Genomic DNA, 6,070 nt, shown 5'->3' with positions numbered 1-6,070 from the left:
TGGTCACAGGTCTGAGTTCCTCTCCCCACTGCCCAGGCCCCAGTTTATGTTTAGAATAAATATTTGAAACATCGAAGCAAGTGTTCCTGTCCTTCTTTCTTCATTGGGATTAGGGTCAGAGGCCTCACGGTGAGGGAACCCACAGCTGTGGCCCTCCGGACCGGTGGAGACAGCTCACCAAATTCTTATCCTGGAAGCTGGAGCCCATACAACAACATAACCAAGGATGACTGGGACACTGAATAGGTTCCCAGTGAAAGGCTATGTTTTTGTTTGTTTTAGGGGTTCGTTTGTTTTGTTTTGGAGACCAAGTCTCTCTACGTTGCCTTAGCTGGCCTGGAACACCTGGGCTCAAGTGATCCTCCTGCCTCCGCCATCCAAGTGCTAGAAGTTTGTGCATGTGCCATCATGCCTACCTTTCTGGTTTTCCTTACTCCATATAAAAATCAGTTTGGCAGCACTCAGGAAACAGAGGCAAGTAGATTTCTATAACTCCGAGGTTTGAGGCAAGCCTGGTCTATATAGAAAGTTCTAGGTCAGTAGGTCAGCCAGGGCTACATAGTGAGACTCTCTCAGAGAAATGGGGGGGTGGGGTGTAATCAGTCCTGGTCTAGATATGGTGACCATCAAGCCTCTAATCTTAAGAGGCAAGAAGATCATCTACAATTTCAAGGCCAGATCTGTCTATATAGTGAGTTCGAGGCCAACTAGAGATACACAGATCCTTTCTTTTTTCTTTCTTTCTTTCTTTCTTTCTTCCTTCCTTTCTTTCTTTCTTTCTTTTTTTTCTTTCTTTCTTTCCTTCCTTCCTTCCTTCCTTCCTTCCTTCCTTCTTTCTTACTTCTCTCTCTCTCTCCCTCTCTCTCTCTTTCTTTCCTTTTTTGTTTGTTTTTGAGACTGTGTTTCTCTGTGTAGCTTTGGTGCCTATCCCCTGGAACTTGGTCTGTAGACCAGGCCGGCCTTGAACTACCAGAGATCTGCCTACCTCTGCCTCCCAAATCCTGGGATTAAAGGTGTGCACCATCACACCTGGCATAAGACCCTTTCTTAAAAAAACAAGAAACTTCTACAGGATGATATAGGGAGAAAGTTCTGACCTGAATATAGAGACACTGGACATAAACGGGATGGAACAAAGGAAACAATTGAGAGAATACATTGTTAAAATCAGTGACTTCTGTGCACTATTACCAGATCCTACCAAAAGAGTGAGAAGAACCCCAGCCAGGGAGACATTTCAGCTGAGTAATTGACAGAGTTTGTGTCTGGAGTCAGACAATCTGATAAGAAAATTCGCAAAGCACAGAAGTGGTAGAAGCAGAAAGATCAAAAGTCTGAGGCCAGTTTGGGCTACTTAGCGAGATCCTCTCTAGCCTCTCTCAGAACAAACAGGCTAGAGAAATGTCTCATTAGTTAAGAGTACCTGCTGATGCCGGGCGGTGGTGGCCCACCCTGTCTCCAAAAAAAAAAAAAAAAAAAAAAAAAAAGGATACCTGCTGTTCTTCCAGAGGACATGGGTTCGGTTCCCAACACCCCACATACTGGCATGTTAATTGTCCTTAACTCTAACTCCAGGGGATCTTAAACCCTCTTCTGGTTTCCTCAGGGGCCAAACATGCACATGGTGCAGACACACATGAAGGTGAAACACCCATTCACATAAATAATTGTTTTACTTTTGAGACAAGGTCTCACTATATAGCCCTGGCTGGCTTGGCACTCTCTACGTAGGCCAGGCTGGCCTTGAACTCACAGAGATTCACTTGCCTCTGCCTCCCGAGTACTGATTAAAGGTGAATGTGAATGTCACCATGTCTGGCTAATAATTTTTTTTTTTAAACTTTTTATTGATTCTTTGTGGATTTCACATCCTGATCCCACTCTGTTGTATTTTAAAAATGGTGGGAAGGAGTCACACCATACAACAGGGCCCACGTAGGAGATTTATTGAGGGGAGGGAAGAGAAGGGGCAGATAAGGGGGCAGGGACCGGTCACTGGGGACGAGGAAAGGAGAGAGAAAGGAGAGAGATGGGAGGTGTACAAGGCCCGTCTTTTATAAGGAAACGTAGCAGGTGCACACAGGAGGTGCTCTTAGTGGCTGCACCTGAGGTATATCCTGTCAGGCCCCTGAGGGCAGGCCAGCACAGATGCCTAAATGCTAACACACTCATCTCATCTCCTTGCTCCCACTCTCTGCCCTTGCAACACACCCCCCCCCAAAAAAAAAACAAAAAGTAAAAGTAAAACCAAAAAACAGCAACAAAAATTCAGTGAGTCACACAATATACCCTTTAATCCATATATCTATTTGTAAGTGATCATTGCAATGGGTCATTGGCCTGGTTCGAGGCCTCTGGCTCCTGTTACACCCTCGCTACTGGGCCCTCACTAGGACTCCTCTTGGATATCCTGTTGTTGCCTGTGTCCTGGAGATCCTGCAGCTTTGGACTTGTAGGTTTGTCCCCTTCACATGCTCCATAGATGAGGTGGGTGCTGGGATGGGCTACCTGTTTTGCCCAGGTGAGGTGCCGTGCCCACTCTCCTGTATGCTGCAGCTGGTGGGGGCAGGGGCAGTTCTCCCTCCCTCATGGCCCTGGGGCCAGCTCTCCTCTTTCCTGCCGCAGGTGGCAAGGGTCGAGGTGAGGGAGTGCATTTTTTCCCTCACCTATGTCACCATATGACAGACGAGGGGGGGCAGGGTCAGTCCTCCTGCTCTCGTGCCCCCCAGCCCTGTTCACCTTGGCTCCACTCAATGGGGTCAGTTCTATTATCAGGTCTGCAGGAGAGGTGCAGGGCCTGCTTTCCTTAGAGCTGCAGCCAGTGGGGGGCAGTGCCAACTCTCCCACTCTGATGACCTCAGGGACAGCTCTCCTACCCACCACAGGCAGCAAGGGGCAGGGGAGAAGGGAGAGGTAGGATCATGGACCCAAACATGGTCCGTGGCAACAGCTTGGGTCTAGATGTCATCATGGTCCTAGTTGGCATTGCAGATCACCCAGATTGGCATGGCCCAAATGACAGTGTGGCCCAAACACCAACATTTCCCCAGGTAGCAGCCCAGACCCGCAGGTATCCACTCAGCCTTTGATGGTAACAGGAACTGTGGACATAGACACACGTCCTGGCTGCAGTAGGGTCCACGGACCCAGACGTGGCCCAGGGCTACAGTTCTGGACCAGACAGCACCATGACTCCAAGTGGCAGCATGGGCCACCCAGGTCTATATGGCCTGGACAGCAGCTTAACCCTCTACTACCAATATGACCTCAGGTATTGGCCTGGACTGCAGGCCTCTTCATGGCCCTCGGTAGCAACAAGAGGCGTGGACATCAACTCAGGGCCCAGCTGCAGTAGAGACGTGGACCCAGACATGGCCTCCGGCAGCAGTCTGAGCCTTATATCACCATGGTCCTAGGCGGCAGTGCAGGAATCCTGGATCGGCATGACATCCCTTGGACATAAACTTGGTCACAGGTAGTGGCCCAACTTGGGGTGTCCACAGGGCTGTTGTGGTAACAGTCTGGCTAATAATTTTTTATTTTGCTTTGGTTTTCTTTGAGACAGGGTTTCTCTGTGTAGTTTTGGTGCCTATCATGGATCTCACCCTGTAGACCAGGCTGGCCTCGAACTCACAGAGATCCACCTGCCTCTGCCTCTGGATTACTGGGATTAAAGGCGTGCGCCACCAGGCCTGGCATTGCTTTCTTCTTACGCAATCCAGGACCAAAACTCATAGATTGGCTCCTCTCACAACTGAAGTGGGTCTTCTCACTGCAATTGTCCTAAACTAGTTAGTTCCTAGAAGGCAAGGCTAGAGGCCATCCTAATGTTGATAATCTCCCAGGTGTGCCCGAGACTCGCTGCCTCAGTGACTCTAGACCCTATCTATCATGTTGGTAAACAAGACTAAGTATCACAGAAAGCAAGCACCGTACCACTGAGTTATCTCCCTAGCCCACCAGCAGCTTTTGGTGCATTCACAAATTGTGTGGCCGTCATTTCTACAGTTTCATAATATTTCAATCATGATAAAAGGAAACTCTACCATTTAACAGTTACTCTCCATTGCCTTCCTTCATTCCCACTCAGCCATCCATCTGATTCTTGTCTCTGTGGATTCTCCTGGTCTTGGTATTTCTTACAAATGGAGTCTTATGTCTGGTGTCTTTACCTCAGCATAATGTTTGTGAAGTTCATCCCTGGTGGGCTTCAAAGTCCTTATGTAGCCAAGGATAACGGAACTCCTGAGCCTCCTGCATCTGCCTCTGGCCTAAGTGCTGAGGTTACAGGTGGGCACCACTTCCTACGCCCCCGTTTTATGTAGTATGCATTCTACCAACTGAGCTCCAGCTCGAGCACTGCTTTTGTTTTCTGAGGCAGGGTCTTTCTTATATGTAGCCCAGACTGTCCTCAAACTCACGCTCCTGTCTCTGTTGAGTTCTGGGAGTGCAGGGTGGCTCACTATGCCCAACCTTTTCTCTAGTTTAATTCCATTTTCTGGAATTTTATAAGTCAGGTGTTAGGATTTCTATTTCAATCCCCTGTGTCTCTCCTCTTCTCCCCGTGCCCGGCTGCCCTGGACCTTACTATATAGACCAGGCTGGCCTGCCTCTGCCTCCCTAGTGCTGGGATTAAAGGTGAGTACCAGGAACCGGAGAGATGGCTGGACACTTAAGGGCCCTTACTGTCCAGGTGGTGGTGGCACACACCTTTAATCTCAGCTCTCAGGAGGCAGAGGCAGGTAGATCCCTGAGTTCGAGGCCAGTCTGGTCACATAGTGAGTTTGAGGACAGCCAAAGCCACACAGAGAAATCCTGCTTCAAAAAAACCACAAAAAACCAAAAAACAAACAAAAAGATGGTGTCATGTCTAGTGTGTGTGTATGTGTTGGCCAAAGGTCAACTTCAAATGTTGTTCCTCAATAGCCACCCACTTGTTTTTAGTTTGGTTGGGTTTGGTTTTTGGTTTGATTGGAAAATTTGTATTAGTCATGCCTTATAATTCTTATATTTTTATTATTTATTAGTCATACCTTATAATTCTTATATTTTTTATTACTTATTAGTCATACCTTATGTCTCATATTTCTGCTTGCTCAATTTATTTTTTAAATTTAAAGATGTGTGTGTGTGTGTGTGTGTGTGTGTGTGTGTGTGTGTACACTCATGCCAGAGCCTGAGAAAGCCAGAGGGCATCAGATCCCCTGGAGCTGGAGTTACTGGCAGTCATGAGCCACCTGATGTGGGTGCTGGGAACTGAACTTACTTCAGCGAAAGCTCTTCACCACTGAGTCATCTCTACGGCAGGGAGTGCAGGATGGGGAGAGAAGAGAGAGTGTGTAGTTGGAAGCAGTTAAGGGTGCCATGAGGAGAGGGAGGCCGGGTCGCAGCCCAGAAAGGCTGAGTGGGAAGGGCTAGATGATGGGCTGCTCCAGGGGCTTCCCACCGGGCTTGCAGACCTTGAACGGGCCAGCCCACCCGCCGAGTTGGAGCTGGGAATGGACAGGGGCCGTCAGAGGGCGCGGATCCTAGGGTCAGCCCACGTTCTCAAGGTTGTCTAAGCCAGAAAGGGGAGAAAAATGGAGATAGACCAGAAAGATGAGCCCTGAGGCTTTCTGATAGGGAGGGGGGGGGAGAAGAGGCCGAAAGGACAACCCAGAAAGATAAAAATTCTGAAGTAAAGGCAACTAGATAAGTTATCTGAATGTGAAAGAAGTTAGTACCAAGAAAGGAAAGGACCTGGGTGCAGGAACCGCCGGGAGGCCAGGCTGGGAAGGAGCAGCTTCAAACGAGATAGCTGAGCTATCCTAACTAAAGTGTCAAACAGGGATGGGCGGGTGTCGCCTCCACCGAGGGTGTAGCGGAATTCGGAGGAGGCTGCAGCAGGGGACTGAGGGCAGAGGGGCAGAGACTGTATGTACCTTGGCGGGAGTTTGGCTACCCGTGACGTGGGGGAGCGTTAGAGAGAAATGATGAAAATGGAGGAGTGTGTATGTCGGGGTGACGAGAGACTGGGGGAGGTTTGGGGTGGCCACTGAGACCCTGGGCCGGCCCTGCCTGCCCTTCCCGC

This window comes from Onychomys torridus, chromosome 5 (genome assembly GCF_903995425.1).
Source record: "Onychomys torridus chromosome 5, mOncTor1.1, whole genome shotgun sequence".
Classification (NCBI taxonomy): Eukaryota; Metazoa; Chordata; class Mammalia; order Rodentia; family Cricetidae; genus Onychomys; species Onychomys torridus.
Note: the sequence above shows the minus strand (reverse complement) of the source record.